Source organism: Lonchura striata, chromosome 5, assembly GCF_050655825.1.
Source record: "Lonchura striata isolate lonStrDom1 chromosome 5, ASM5065582v1, whole genome shotgun sequence".
NCBI classification, from domain to species: domain Eukaryota; kingdom Metazoa; phylum Chordata; class Aves; order Passeriformes; family Estrildidae; genus Lonchura; species Lonchura striata.
In genome coordinates, this window is record NC_140707.1 from 62040483 (window position 1) to 62056668 (window position 16186).

Sequence of the window (16186 nt, forward strand, 5' to 3'; positions counted from 1 at the left end):
AGCACTGCCCTCAGTTACATGCTTATGAACTCTCTGCAGCTCCTGGGCTGGAAACAGAGCAGTCCTGCAGTCCTTGTGTGGTCTCTTTTTTTTTTTTTTTGTTTTTTTTTTTGTTTTTGTTTTTTTTTTGTTTTTTTTGTTCCTGCAAAAACACACACCACAGCCCTATTTTCCTTTTGCAAACATGATGAGTCAATGTTTGCATCACTTGTTGCCATCCAGGTTTTACTGCAGTGTCCACTGTTGGTGGACAGCAGCTCTTCAGAAGGAGATTGTCTCCTGACAGCCTTCAATACACAAATATGTCTTACTAAAAGGTCCTTGTAATGTAAGAGTTCACATTTTTTATTTTGCTATTTCTGTTCTATTAAGCTGGCAAATGCAAACTCATCAAAAATCAAGACGTTTCAAATTCTTAGCTATATTTAGAAGTACTGAGGACTTAATTCTGCTTTCTTAATCTTGAACATTTTCAGCTGTAGTTGTGCCACAGCAGGAGACTTCATGAGGAGATCTGGCCATGATTCACCAGTCCTAAACTCATGAAAGTCTGAAGAGTACAGAGCTCTTTGGCTGCTCAAATGTGCCCACCCCTTTTAGACCTCCAAATTTGGGTACTTTACTATGGTCTGAGTCTAGTGATGAGTCTGCCTTTCTTCCAAAAGCCCTTAAATTTGGGTTGGGCTTTTTCCCCATCTGTCTGTTCCCGTCAAAGGGAGTGAAGGTTTTGCATGATTTTGAGTTTGCTACAGGGAGGTGCCTTGTGGAAACACAAGTCTCAGTGTAAGAATTTATTGATTGTAGGCTAAAATACAAGAAACTGCCTTAAATTATGTTAGCTACACCTAGCAATGAACATCAGGTATTTTTAAGAAAGTATTTTTGAGCACTTGAAAAGCCTATTAAATTTCTGAGAAGCTTATGCATATTCAGCCAGCAATAATTTGCATTTTGATTTTTTTGGGGTATTTTAAAATTCATTTCCTTAGCACACCAAAAGTGTGCTTTAGATGCTTTACAGGTTTAAAATCTAGTCCATGCTGAAGAGCTTGTATTTAGAATTTGTAGTTGTCACATTCAAAGATACGAATTGGGTTGCAGATAAAAAACTATTTTCTGGAAAAAAAAAAGAATGGTCTGGTAAACATTCAGTCTTCAGCAATGCTTTTTGTCTCACACAAAAAGTTTTAGAAGTTTCAAAGATTGCCAGATGTTCCATTCTTTACAGCTGAACTTGTCAAAAACAGAAATTTTGATTAAGGGGAATTTCAGCTTTTATTTAAAAAAAAAAAAACCACCTCATATTTTTTGAAACAAATTCCAGAAATACCAATTTTTCTTTATTTTTAATTATGAAATTTATTTGCAGAGGTATTTCCATTTAATATTAGCTACACATTGATAATGGATTAGAATGAAGCTTTTTATATCATAAGTTTTCCCATTACTGCAGTGATCTCAGCATGCAAATTGACAGCAAAAGTACATAATGGATATAAGGTATAAAATGTTTTTTCATATCTGCTCTTCCAGGCTTCTATAGCCCTTAAGCTTTTGTGGGCATGAATTAATGTGGGTAGGAATTCACACAAACACACATATCCATATATCTTTTCAGGCACTGCCACTTCCTGCATACTCCATCCGTTCTGCTGCCTGCATGCTGCATTAGGGTCTGCTTTGGTCATATGGAAAAATCATTAGGGAAAAAACTCTGTGTTTTATATCTATGCATCCATGTATTAAAGTTGCCCAAATGCTTATGCAGATGGATGGCAGTTTTAAGGGGTACATTTGTATGTCCAGAACTGCTCATACACTCATAAAAACCTCAACCAAAACCACAGGGTAAAACAGAGGCTCCCTCTGCCACATTCACAGGGCAGCAGACCCTGCCTGCTGCTCTGCAGCTTGGGGTATGCTGTGTGCACTACTTGGCACGTGCTGTTTCTAATGTTTAGTTTTTTTTCCTATATTCCCCACTGAGACATTATTACATTTGAGTACTGCTGATCCTCCCATACTTGAATAGATTCATGTAGGCTTCCATGGCTGCTTCTCTCTTCATTCTGCCACCCACTTCCACAAACTAAAATTAATCATGGTAGACTAGAGCAGTAGATGTGAGACTGCATCATGTCTTCAGCAGTTGAGGAGTCAGGGCACTGTTACATTTGGGAAGATAACTTGTCTTGGCACAAAGTAATGATGTAGAGTTTTGAATGGTGCATTAAGCTGGATTACTTCAAAAAAACGGTAGCAGGCTAAGATTTGGGTAGTTTAAAATAATTTTTAGGTAGTGATGACTTTCAAATGACTGGGTCACTTCAAATGAACACACAATTATGAGCTAGTGATGGGAATTACTGTACTGTCCCTCTTCTTCAAGAGAGAAACTGCAATTCCCAAGAACAACCACAAGCACTGATCTCTCTGTTCTGACTGCTTGGGACACAAGTGAAAACTAAACCAAGTGCTTTATTAAATGCTAAAGGTTAAATGGGCTGAATCAGATCCTATAGCCAGACTGTGTTTACCCATGTTACACGTCAGTATCAGTGTCAGGGCAGGTGTCTTCCCAGGAGTGTGACACCCCAGAGTTCGCAGAAGTTGGGAGAAAAGCCATAGCCTAAACTCCCTGGCTGGTTGTGTTTCTGCAGTGGATGTGCCCATACTCTCACCCATGGGGATGGCTGGCCACCCTACAGGTGTCCATGTTCTCAGTGCTGTGCTGGGAGCCTCTCCCAGTGCACGTCCCCAGGGTGTGCAAAGCAAGCCTTGAAAGAGGTGAACACGTACCTGGCTCATTCTTGTGCTTTGTAAGGATGCTGATGGTTAGATTAGTTTGTTGTTTACCTGCCAGCTTATTTATGTGCTTAATTACTTTGATTTCCTTATACATCTCTTTAATCTGTTCTCCCTTACAAACAAAAGGAGAAATGTGGTTCTGAGCCAGGCTGCAAAATGAGAGCAAATGATAACACTGACCTGCTCATTAACAATCTCTTGCTTACAATGCTTTAATGGTGTCATTTAGTAAGACCATTAATATGACAAACAACTTCCCATTTAATCATTTTTCTTTCATGGCTGTCCACTTTGAGAAGTCAGACCTTTCTCTGGCATGAGTTACCTGGTACAAGGTAGTGTGTCACTACCTTACTTTGTCATCTGCAGCCAGGTTTCCCTGGGGGCAGAGCATCACCCCTTCCTGCCCCAGGAGACTGTGGAAGAACTTTGCATGGATCCTGCCCACAGGCTGTTTGATGTTTCATGTTTTTCAGGGCTTACATCCCCTTAGATTTACCAAATGCAGTGACTGGTAGCAGCATAGTTATTGGAGCAGGACATAATGTGAGAACATTAGTAAGCTAAAATGGGCAAGTTCTTCCCTGCAATAATTTTGTAGGAAAGCCAGTGGTGCCTGTAAGGAAGGTAACTTTCTGCAGGGCTTAATGGAGCCTGTACTCTCAGTATTTCTCCCAGTGAGTGCTTACACTTCCAGGAGAGAGGAAATGAGACTATTTTCTCTCCTTTCTTGTTCCCCAGTTTTCTGGGGACGGGCAAAGGAATTCTTCATCTTTTTCTTTCCTTATTTGCTTCCTTCAGACATTGAGTCACAGCTGGTTGCTAGGATTTAATGCATGTTCCCATGCATCAGGGGACAGTGTTCAGTTTTGTGGCTTGGCATGACCAGCTCTGAGGGCATCTTGGGCTTCCATGGCTTGAAGACTTGGTACCTCTTGGAGAAGAATTAAGACTCTGATCTGTCTTGCTGGTAAATGCTGCCTGTGACATAGTAAATATAATGTTTTGTGAACTTCTGCTTTTCTTTTGATGTCTGTGCCCTGGGGTCTTAGATAGTTATTGTTGACTTATAATACATGAAAACTCCATTTCTAAATGTAAACAACACATGCTGAAATGCCTTATGCAGAGAGATCATTGCAGAGTTAATCATAGTTAGAGGTCAGCTGCCTTATCTGACTAAGAAGGGAGAAGTTGGAGGAAAGCTTGAAATAGGAGAGAGGTTTGAAGAAGATTAATAGTGATTTATTTCTTTATTCATTCCTTGTAAGAAAGCCATTTTCTTGTTCTAAGTGTCTTAGAGACCACACAATACAGACATAGGTCATGGAGAGTGCAGAGTTCAGCCCTGTGCCTTCAGCTTCACTGACCCAGCCTTACCTCTGCAGGGAGGACGTTTTGGTAGTCAGAAGGATTGCTCCTCACTCCTCTTGCTCTGGTTAGAAGATCTGCTGCCTTTTCCACCACTGTGGATTATTTGACATGCATTTCTCCTTGATTTTATTAAGTTCTTGGGAGTCTGAGATCTTTTTCCCTTCCTTCAGGCATTCTGCTCTTATCCTTTCAGAAGTGACGACGTGTCTGTATTGCTGGGAAGAAGTTCCTTGAAAAACACTTTGGAGAAATAAAAGAATAAAGCTTTGATACATCAAATAGCAGATAAACTGACAGAATGTACCATACTTCCCTCTCCTAGTTAGATGCCCTAAGTATCTGCAAGGTTTCTGTCAGTGAAGGATGTGTGTGAAGATTATGATGCCCTGGATTTCAGACAAAAGTGTAGACAGGGTTTTTTTGGTTTTTTTTCCTAATGTTATATTCAGCTTATTTTTTCATTAACATTTTGACAGCTAGTCCTGCATCCCTCAGTTTTTCATTGGCAGTAAAGTGTAACTTCTGGGAAAATCAGTCATCTAAGTTCATCTTCTACAAAGCAACGTCTCTTGTATTTGATAATATTGCCCCAAGACTTCCCAGCACCACAGAGGACACAGTGTGGAAAGACAAAAGTCTTCATCTTTATTGCAGCACTGCATAATACATAAAATAGCTCATCAATAATGGAAGGGACCCACCACAGAACACAATGCACACTTGCAGCCAGCTGGTTCCAAAACTGTGCTGGGGTAAAGAGATCCATGCTCCATGCAAGGTGCTTTGCATGCTGCAGTGTGGACTCATTTCCCACACTATCAGGTGTGTTGTTGCAGATTATAAAGCCCTAAAATGGTGTATTCTGTGCAAATTTTACTTTTCAGAGCACTAATAACATTTAAAAATGGGTGCAACTTCAGATTGCATAGACTTTGCACAACCATAAGTATGCATTCTGCTGCAGGTTGTTGAATTAAGTCATTCCAGACATTGTTCCTATTTATAATCTAGGCAGAGAGAACTTGTAAACAACAAACTTTTGGACTCACTAGTGTAAATATGAGCCACGTGATCAGACACCCAGGGCTAGCCAAACTAGCAGCAGGAAGGCAATGCTTAATTGGGTGCATGTGAAAAAATAAACAAACAAAAAAATTCTACTCCTTTAAAACATAAAGGTTTTCCCAGGGGAATGTTTTCTGACTGACATCTTTCAAAAACACCAGAAAACAGTTTAGAGAAATAAATTTCACAGTGTTTCCAGACTCATGCCTACACCAGTTTCAGTATCAACTTTAGTCACTCAGAAATGTTCTGCAGATAGGGGGGTTTCTGATCTAAATTGCTGTGCTTTGTAAGTCAATGAAGAGGGAGGGGAAATTCAAATAAGATTATGAGCTTTTTCCTTTCATCTGCTGCATTGCTTTGTCACTGAAACTGTTCCAGAAAAGTCCATGTGACATACAGAATCTTTTAGTATATTGCTTACTATAGAAATAAATTCCTTCCTTTGCCAGTTAGACAGGGATGAGCTGTTATCCAGCAAACTAGGTGGGAATTTATTTTCCTGCAGCAGCCAGTGAAAGGCTGTGAGGGCAGGAGTCCCCTGTGACCCCATCTGTAAAATATCAGCCCTGCCACAGGACCACGCATTGTGTTCAGTTCCCAAAACTTGTTTTTCCTGTGCTGAGGGGGATGACAGTCCTCATACAAGCCCTCTGCTTGTCTTTCCAAAATAAGCAAACTCCTCCTGGAATAATAGGCACTTGCTTGCAGGCTTCCCCTGCCTGCCAAATTGCTCAGGTGCCCTCTTCTCAGGTTAACCTGGGCTTCCTAATTGGATAGATGACATTTCACAGGATCAGAGTTGGAAAGGACTGAGTTGGAAAGGACTCACAAGGAGCATCGAGTCCAGCTCTGAAGTGAATGGCCTGTACAGAGATCGAGCCCACAGCCCTTGCATTATTAGCATTAGGCTCTAACCAACTTCTAGGAACCTGGGTACACATCACATTAAGAGAAACATGTTTCTAACCAGAACAGGAAGAAGTTAGCCCAGCTAGGAGAAGAAGTGAGTAAAACTGGTTAACCTTCTGTATTAGCTTGGCTCCAGCTGACTGGAGCACAGGAGGTGAATTGATTCATTCTTGAATATATAAACTGGGATTACAGACTCCTTTCAGTGCTAGAACTGTAAATATAATTGCTGTTGTTCATCTGTCAGGAAGTATCAAACTGTTATTTAATTATTCTGCTCTATAGAAGTAGGCATTTTTTCAATTCAGTTTTTCAGTCCCCCAGATGGTAGGGATCCACAGCAGAAAGTTTTCCATGGCACTGAAGTTCTCTCACAGCATTATGCAGATAAAAACCCATGACAGGTTGCTTGTGTGCCTCAGCCACTTTCCTGCAGGACTCCTTTGTACCCCTGCTCAGAGCTGGAGCTGCTGTCCAACGTCTGCAACAACAAAAGGTGCCTCTGTTCTTGGGAGAGCATTATAAACCTAAAGGCTCTTGAGTCTATTGCTGATGCTTTTTGCTGTGCTGAACTCTTCTGCACTAAATCAAAACCACTTCAGGAAGGAAACTGCGTGTGGGAAAAAAAATTGTTGAGAGATTTAAAAGAGACTTGCACACGTCCACTTGTGCTAGCAAGATTCCCTTGCACCATTGCCTTCAAACCCCTGTTTTTCTGAGTGTGGTGCAAACTGGAGAAGTTTCCAGAGCTCAGTGATAGAAGATTCACTGTGACTTTTTCACTAGTCAGTGGCAGAAGAATATATTAGCTTAGGAAAAAAATTAATTATCAGAATTTAACAAGTCCAGTCATTTATGTGCAAGCAGTATAGGCCAGATTTTGGCAAGTGTTCATTTCAAGACCATTTATAGAATTGTTTGGGTTGGAAGGGACCTTAAAGATCATCTAGTTCCAGTGTCCTGCCATAGGCAGGGACAATTTCCTCTAGATCAATTTGCTCAAAGCCTCATCCAGCTGGACCTTGGCTGCTTCTTTTTATTTAATAGACTTTCTGTATTCTCAGCTAAGAGCCAAACTCTATAAGAGTTTGTCTATACACAGTAACTCATCTACTCCCCTAGCTGTGATCCCACTCCTAGTAGTTAGTAATTGTGTGACCATTATTTTCCTCTTAATGGGAGTAGAACTATAAGCATCTGTAGCAGTGGGTTTTGTACCTGAGCTGGGATGTCTGTGTGGTCAAGAAATAGTAACAGATGCTCTTGCTACAGTCACTTATGTATTAGGTGTCCCTAAAGGCAAAATTCATCCCATTCTCCCTCTCTTTTTCATCACTGACTGTAAAGGATTGATGCTAAGAACCCTTCTTTGGTCCCTGACATTTTTACTATCATCTTCTTCCAAACTTTCAAATTAATGAATTAATGATTTCTAATTATGGTGTAATTAATTAGTAACTACAATGATAATTAAACCTCTAGTTTAACAATAATAAATTAGGGACTGAAAACTAATGTGTGGAAGGTGTATTTTTAGTGATGCTCTGTGGATTTCCCTGTGACAGGTAATGAGCACTCCCAGGAATACATGTGTGTTGTGCATGTCCATATATGTATTCACATGAGCACTGCACATCAGATTTTCACTTTTCTGACTGCCTGAGCTCTGCAAACAGATGGGCTTTTTGCATGCAATTGTTTTTTTGTTTTTTTTTTTTTATACCAGAAGTGAATTTAGGAAAATATTCACACATATATAGATTGAAGTCAGGAATAAGTTGCTGGGCTAAGAGGGCTAATTTTATCACTGATAAAATTGGTAGTATTTTGAATTTTTTTTTCTAACTACGCTGTCATTATGTGCCATAGTTCAGTGTGCAAACAGCACTCACTAAAAAGGTGTTCCTGGCCAGAGCAGTGTTTAGGACCAGGGGATGGTGCAGGGACAGCCAGTGGTGCAGCTGGGGAGGTGGGGCAGAGCTCTGGAACCCTCTCAGGGCTCAGCTGAGGGGAAAGTCTGCTTAATTCCAGCCTCCGAGTGAATCACCATATGCTGCTACCAGCAAAGCATGTAGAGCAGCTTCTCCTGCTGGCTGGTAATCCCTGGGCAGCTCACACACAGTCTGCTAATGGCCTTCTTAGGTGACTCTCTGTGGTCATCCAGAATCTTATTTTTCACCATGTCAGGCACTCAAAAGCTCTAGGTTGTGTTGCCTTCTGCAATCAGAACCTCAGAGCCTTGTGGCAATGACTCGTGATTCCTCCAGTTAATTCTAATGAAGCAACACAGCTGACAAATGGGATTCATTTAACAGAACTTCAGCCATTTAAATGCTAGGCAGCTAGTTTACAATAATTGTGCATTTTCCTTTCCTCTCCGCGGGGCAAGGAGGGCTCACCTGGAGGTGAGTGGCTGTAGTCCTGTGCTGCTGGCTGGTGGCCCAGCAGGCTGCACAGTCCCTGCACGCAGCAGGGAGCAGAGTGTGAGATAGAATGGAGCAGCATGGGGCCACACTGCAGTTCAGGAAGGAAGTTATTTCCTAATAGGTGATTTTAGTCCTCCAAGCATCCAGCCTTTGCCCTTGTACGTGCTCAGCTGCCCAGCTGAGGAGGACACAGCGTGATTCAGGTCCTGATAGTGCCTTTGAAATTCTGCTCCACCTCTACTGACAAAAAAGCCAAACCCTGCCAAGCAATCACCGTCAATCAGATTTGCATGGATTGTTTTATCTGTTGGTCTTGATTAGTATTCTGGAGATCTCCGTAGAAAACATGAATTTTAATTCTGCTTCCTCCAGTGTCGGTTTCCAGGGTCTCCCTCTGGTGGTTAGAGCAGCGCCTGGGAAGCTGTGTGAGCATCAGCTGTGCCATCCAGCACATGGGGAGAGGCGAACTGAAGAATATTTTGCCTTTTTTCACACCTTTAAAAATAAACTTGGACTTAGAATCACTGAGGTTATCACCTCTTTTGACTTTTTGAACTTGCTAAGTGTGCGTTGCTCGTTCTTTTCAAGAGAAGGCGCATTTCCTGCAGCGTGGCAGGCTGAGGAGCAAGGCTGCAGGTACCTGTGTGCTGCTCTGCTGCTCTGCAGGCAGGAGCAGGAGGACATTCAGAAGGTTGGATGTTGTCAGAAATCCATTTGAATATGGATTTAATGGATATCCCCTCTAAGGCATTTCAGGTTATGAAGTATTTGCTTTTTCTTTTTTTGGTGTACCATTGGTATCCACAATAGAAATGACTCTGTAGATTTGAATCTGGGTCCCCAGGTTCCCCTGCATCATTTACAAATACATACGTTGCAGTTTCTCTTCTCAAGATGCTTTGCCAGCAGATCTTACAGGATCCTTGCTAAATGCAGAAGAAAACACTTTGACTCAGCAAAACAGCAGGGCTAACTGAACTTGGACAAAAAGAAAGAGCTTTTCACTGTCCTCTGGAGCCTGCCAAAGCACTAAGTGCTGGTGATGACCAACAAGGGTAGCACATCTAATGCAAAAGCTGGCAAGAGCTACCATGCACAGTGCAGCAGGAGGGGCACCCTTGATCAGGGATGGAGAGGTGGAGGAATGCAGGAGATGCATGGCCCAAGTGTGTGGACAGGTTTCTGGATTTGCAGTGGAGGCAGAAGGCACCAAGAGAAAGCTTGCTCTGGCAGAGTCAGCAGGAAAACTCCTGACTCAGATAAATGAGTTATTTATCCCTAGTTTGTGGAAGGAAGAGGGATTTTAAAAGTGTAACAAAGGTGAGGATCCAAAGGGAAATGTGCCTTATGCTTCCTGCTGATTATTTTAATTTCTCATCTCTCTGATCTTTCTGATTACTCTAAATATGACATTTCAGCTTCAGTGCTAAAGCTTGAAAATAGATATTTGGCCCTTCAGATGAGTTGGCATTTGATTCCTTTTTTTTTTTTTTGGTCTGTGCTGTAACATTCCTATGAGAGCACAGAGTAACTGTGGGTTTTTTATTGCTATTGCAATGATTTTCTTACAGGCAACATTGCCCTTGGGTGGCTTTACTTTATCTCATCAGCCTGTGAGTGCACCCCCAAATCACCTCTTTTTGCTTATCAGAGTTTACTGGTGTGTCCAGAAATTGCCCAACAAGGGTCATGCTGAATATATTTCTTGTCTTGCCTCACATTATATTGCAGTCAGATCTTTCAGCACTGCCGTATTTTTAAATAATGTTTTCCCTGACAGTGCAGAACATTGTAGAGGCAGGCAGGCACCAAAGTGAGCTGTGGAGCTGGGGGCAGGAGCTTTGGCCAGCAGGCTGTAACACACAGGGAAACTATTTTACAGGGAGAAACCACTGGAAAAACCTCAGTGTGCAGAGCTGTGACCTCGGTGGTGCTGCAAAGGTCAGGGTGCTGGGTGCATCAGTGGGCTGAGGGTGCAGGAGCTGCAGCAGGGCTGCCTTGCTCACACGTCCCACTGCCATGGGTCACTGTGGTGCCTCTGGAGCTCCTGAAGTTGAATTACAGACCAGACACACAAGCTGGGCTTTTCTTCCGGAGCGCTCCTAAAGTGCCTCAAGCCTGGGGAGCTCACGGAGAAATCCACACCAAGGGTTTTCAAGGTTCTTTTAATAGAAACCAATTTTATTTCTCCAGAAATGTGTTACATTCGGTTGCAGTTTTTATTTTACTGAAATCAAAATTGAACTTTCAACATTCCTGAAAAGATGAAGTATGTATCTTCCGTTCTGAAATTACATTTTGCTTCACTTTTGGTTTTCAAATGAGCATCATGTAAATGACCATATTTGGTTGTCGTGAAGGCAATGACAAAGCCCCAGCTTACTGATTCAAAATAAAGAGGAATTCAAGCAAAACATTCTTTTGTGTTTCCATTTTGAATCTCAAATTCATGGCAAATTACAAAACTGTAAAAAAACACATTTTATTTTTAAAAATGAAACATTGTGGTATTTTTAAAGAAAGGGAATATCTTTTAATGGGAATCAAGTCTCCATACATTTCTGTGCAAATTCAAACATTGTTTTTAAATTAATTTTTTAATTAAACCCCAAAATTCTACCAAAAGTTCATTTTTCATGGCTGCACTAGGAACAGTGAGGCAGAAATGAGTCCTGGTCAGCAGCATCTTGAGTTATTTGATTTCACATTGTTTTTATTATATTTATTTTTAGTGTCAAAACTCATTTACAGCTAATGTGAGAACATTAGCTATTTAAACAAAACTGCAGAACATATTGTCAGCTTTCACACTACATAAATTAAACTGTTATTTTCTCATATTACATGAGAAATAGATACAGTAGGATATTTGGGGGTTTTATCTTATCACATGATTCTGAAATTATCTGTTGTGCTAATCAGCTGATTTTTGGGTTTCATTTTAATTGTTCTACAGCACTGTCTTCCCTACATATGTGCCTTAAAATCAGGTGGTTTTATTTCTTCCAGTTAATATTTCTTGGAGATTTTGAAATGTTTTTCACTGGGCTTTCAGCACCACATTTCACTCTTCTCACTGAGCTCAGTGCCTACAGAAGTTAAATCTTTGTTTCTTTCATTTTTTTAGCTGAAGCATGTTCTCCCCTCATGCAAGTTCCTGCTGATATGAGAGTGTTCAAGGATGAGCTCTAATAGGCTCTAGGGTTCCTTCCTCCATGGCCCAAGTTGTTCAGGGTTTGTCCTCTGCAATGGATGTGGTTGGCTGGAGCAAATTTAAATGAATCTTTTTTCCTCCCTGTCAGTAGTGGATGGTCTTCCAGAGCTTTTACTCAAGTGTTCTGGTCATGTTATCAATGACTTACATTCAAAAAAGACCAAACCCAAAATTTGCCCTGCTTGATAGGGTGAAGCATAATGTCTGTGCTGGCTTCTTTGTGCACAGCACAAAAAAAAAACCAAAACAAAACAAAAGACCCAAACAAACCAACAAGAATAACAACCAGCTCCTCCCTCGCCCCCAAACCAGCTGTTTTGGGATGGTGCATTTCCACAGGAGATACAGTTCTGAAAGGAGATGCTTTGGGAACCAGTCAGGTGGTGCATTTTTATAGGGCTCCATGTACAGGGCATGAGATAAGAATTAAAATCCCCAAAATTAGAGGACTGTGGCCAGTCTAATAGCTGGGAATCCTTGTCATGAAACTGTCTCTAGAAGAGGGCCAACAGCTGCACCTTGTGGGCTTGAAATGCCTTGCAGAGGGAAAGAAGCCCTTTGTCATACCCTGACTTTCATTAAAGTCTTCCATTAATTGACTTCCAGAAGTTATCAGCAGGGCTTTGTCTTGTCAGAATAGATCTTTATTTTGGGGCACTAAAGATGAGGGCACATTTACAATGATGATTGTGTGGAGAGAGTGTTATGCAGGGATTTATGTTCATTTGCATGTCAGATTAAGGCTTTATGCCATGCCCTGTGTGAATTAAACACAGATAGCAGTTTTGAGAGTTATGAGATTTTCTGATAGATTTCTATGCTGAATTGCAGTGAAATTTTATATTATCAGATTGAAGTGCCCACTCCAATATATTAATATACTTTCATATTTGGAATGGATATAAAAATAGATATCACATTGTATATGCAAATTACTCACCATATTTGCACAGATTTTTATTTCAGATAAATTAAAGGTCATTCTGACTCCATAGGGAATAAAGTTTACAATTGGTACAACAAAGCAGAGCTGCTTATCCTTGAATGTTACTGGTCCCCTCAGGAAATGGTGTTTCATGTCCCCTGTCTCAGGGGTGTGTGTGGATCCAGCTTCCCATGCCACACCCCATCACTGCAGTCATGACCAGACCTGTCTCACAAAAAAAAAAAAAATTGCAGCTGGAACCAGCACACCTGCAGCCTTCTGCAAAGTGATCACCCACACCAGGAGTGCAAAAAACATTGGTGTATTTCTTCCTAAAAATCTACAGAACATCAACACAACATACAAACATACACATGCACTGATTTTATTCATAGAATCACAGCTTGGATATGAAAGGACTTTGGGAAATCATCCCCCAGCAGCGATCAGCCCCTCCCAGTCCAACCCCACCAGTTCATGTACTGATCACAACACACTTTGCTGTGGAATATCCCTTTGGCCAATCTGGATCAGCTGGCCTGGCTGTGCTTCCTCCTGGCTTCTTGTGCATCTCTTCACTGGCAGAGCACAGGAAACTGAAAAGTGGTTGACTTAGGGTAAGCACTGCTCAGCAAACAGCCAAAACATCTCTGTTGTCCACCTTATGCTCATACTGAATCTAAAACACAGCACTTCACCAGCTACTAGGAAGAAAATTATCCCACCTGAAGCCACAACAGGGTCATTTCCAACCTGAATGGTTCTGTGATTCTGTGACCTCTCCCTAGCTCAGTGTCCCCAAAGCACCATTCAGCCTGACTTGAACACTTCCCATGATCCACAGCCCCGACTCCAGCATTAACTGAGAGCACTGAGTGCTCAGTGCCAGGTGCAGGTGCTGCTGTGCAGGATGGAGACCCACTCCTGCTCTGTGCCCAGTTCAGCCTCCTCTTCTGCAGGAGGATTTTCTGAGGAGGTGTTTTGAGGGAAAAGCAATGAAATTGTATTTCATGCAATACTTTGGTAAGGAAAGAAAAATTCTGTGAAGGAGGTGGATTTTCAGTTGTTGGATATCACATCAAGAAGAATTATTAAAATGTGAAAATAATGTTCAGCCAGAGGGTAATGGGATGTGCTGATGATATGAAATGGGCTTCATGGTATTTCAGTGAGTGGTTAGTTGTCACCAGTAAAATGTGCTAGTTAGAAAAGGAGATAAAATGTTCCCAGATCAGCAAATGTGAGTTACTGTAGGATTTATGAACACGGTCAGGGATGTTTTGGTTGTGACTGATGATAGTAATAGACTGCTGTGACCCTGCTACTTCACAACATCTCTATTTAAAGTGTCAGTGTATCACTTTTTCATAATATTGTGAGTCTGTTCCCCCAAATTTCCTTGAGGTGTTATTCATGGCTGCTTTCACAGTTTTTCATCTCAGCTAAGATGATTGATTAAAAATAGAACAACTGCCTTAAAGGTATTCATTCCATGGCTCAATTCTTCCATTGAATTGCTGTAGCCTGGTCTCCTACCCTTGCTATGTATGTATTTGGTCCTGGGAGGAGGTGTGCTGCTACCATGAGCATTTGTGAGAGGGATTTAGCAAGGGAGCCTTCACCAGATCTTGAGGAAGAGTAACATTGACCTGGTAAGACCAAATATACAGAGAAGAAACCTAATCATAATTATTCTCTTCCAGTGTAGCCTATCATATATCTGGAATTATAGATATATATACATAAAAACTTCTACAGAATTGTTCATGTAGAGATTGCAAAACATGGTTCATTTTTAAAATTTCTTTTAAGAGATCACCTCCAAAAGTAAACAAGTTTTGACAAAAGCTGTTCAGCAGGTGCCTTTGTATTTATGTATTAGAATATGGGGATAAAAGCAAACCCGTTATTAAATACAAAGTAGTGCTTGCCTCTAACAATGTGTTTTAGTAATATGTCATGTTACTCCAGAAGATGTGGATATTTGGTGTCCCTGGTGCCCCTAGATTTAAAAGGGTTCTATTACAATCTCCTCTCTCTTTGTGATGTGAGCCTGTATTACTTTGGCCTGAATGGTGAAAAGTAAATACCTGCCCAGCTGGTGTCAGTGGGGAGGGAGTGACACCAGCAGCCCATCCTGCTGTTCAGAGACACCTCCACACTTGGACCTCAGAGCCGCTTTGATAAAGTAGGTGAAGAGTTAATAAACCTTTCACATCTCACCAGCTAAGTATTGCTGCAAAGACATCTGACCTGAGTGAGAGGTTCAAAATATCCTCTGTGTTCTGTTTTTGGTGTAGCTGCTCCTGTGGGTCCCCACACTCTCTGCCATACCCCTATGCCCATTCCATATGTGGGATGGCACTTTCCTAACTTTCAAGAGGTACTACCCCTTGCAAAGTGGTATTTAACATTGAAACTGAGAAGTTTTATGTGTCACATTGGTATTTCAAGCTCTGCTTAGCAAATCTTTGATAGCAGACAGGTGTGATTCACACTGTGGTGCCAGGCAGATGGGTGATGTGGGCTGTGGGTAAAGCCATCTCCTGCCTCAGGCTGTGATCTGCCTGATCCCTGGATTTGTGGTCATGGGGGGCTTGGGTGCATTGCTCCTGTGTGAGCAGAGATGCAAACCAGCCTCAGGAGATGTGAAATTTTGTGACAGGTTTGAGGTGAGATCCCACTCTTTTCCCAGAGTGTTGTTCATGCCGTGGGATGCCCCTGGTCACGCTGGGATTCACTGGTCTGTGTTTAGGTGCCAGCTTTTTCCCAGCATCTCATTTGAACATTGTGTCTGATTGCTTAAGTCAGTGTCTCTGTTCATGTTCCCCTTAGGAAGCTTTTTATAAAATACCAGTCCAGCTGGCTCAGCTGTATCTTCTGGAAGGGGTGATTTGGGCTGCCATCAGCCAAAGTACTCACTGGAAGTAAAACAATCATGTGAATAATGGTGCTTACAAAGCCCTCAGTGCTGCTGAGTCCTGCCTTGGACAGCTGCTCTGGGTTTTTCAGTGCCAGGTTTTCAAATTAAAATAACTGCATGTAGCCCTCTACTGCTTATATCTTTAAACTATTATTTTTTAAAGGTAGTAATGATAACTATTAATTAGACAGCTACATGATTGCTAAAGCAGATATCAGTACTTTCAGTGGGTGGATTGAGAAAAGGACTCACAGGACAGAACCACAGAATGGACAAGGTTGGAAGGGACCAAAAAATATTTGTACATCCAGAAGAAGTTAGTTAATGTTAATTCTGAGTAGTTGAACTGTAGCCAGAAATAAAATTTCAATTTTTTTTCATGTGTGAATCTCAGTTACTGTCTATTATAACTCTTACAGGTCTGCTTCTCTTACATGGCTTTGGCACAGTGCACTGACTTTGTGCAGTCACCTCTGATTTCCACATGTGGTAGAAGCCCAGTCTGTTGAGATGTTTATAAAATGTAATTTATTCCTACT

At 41.4% G+C, this 16186-nt stretch overlaps 1 protein-coding gene across 8 annotated transcripts in view; it reads left to right on the plus strand.

The window, feature by feature from the left end:
- EVL (Enah/Vasp-like) overlaps positions 1-16186 on the plus strand; it is a 137508-nt gene that overhangs the window by 80114 nt on the left and 41208 nt on the right. The window lies entirely within an intron of this gene.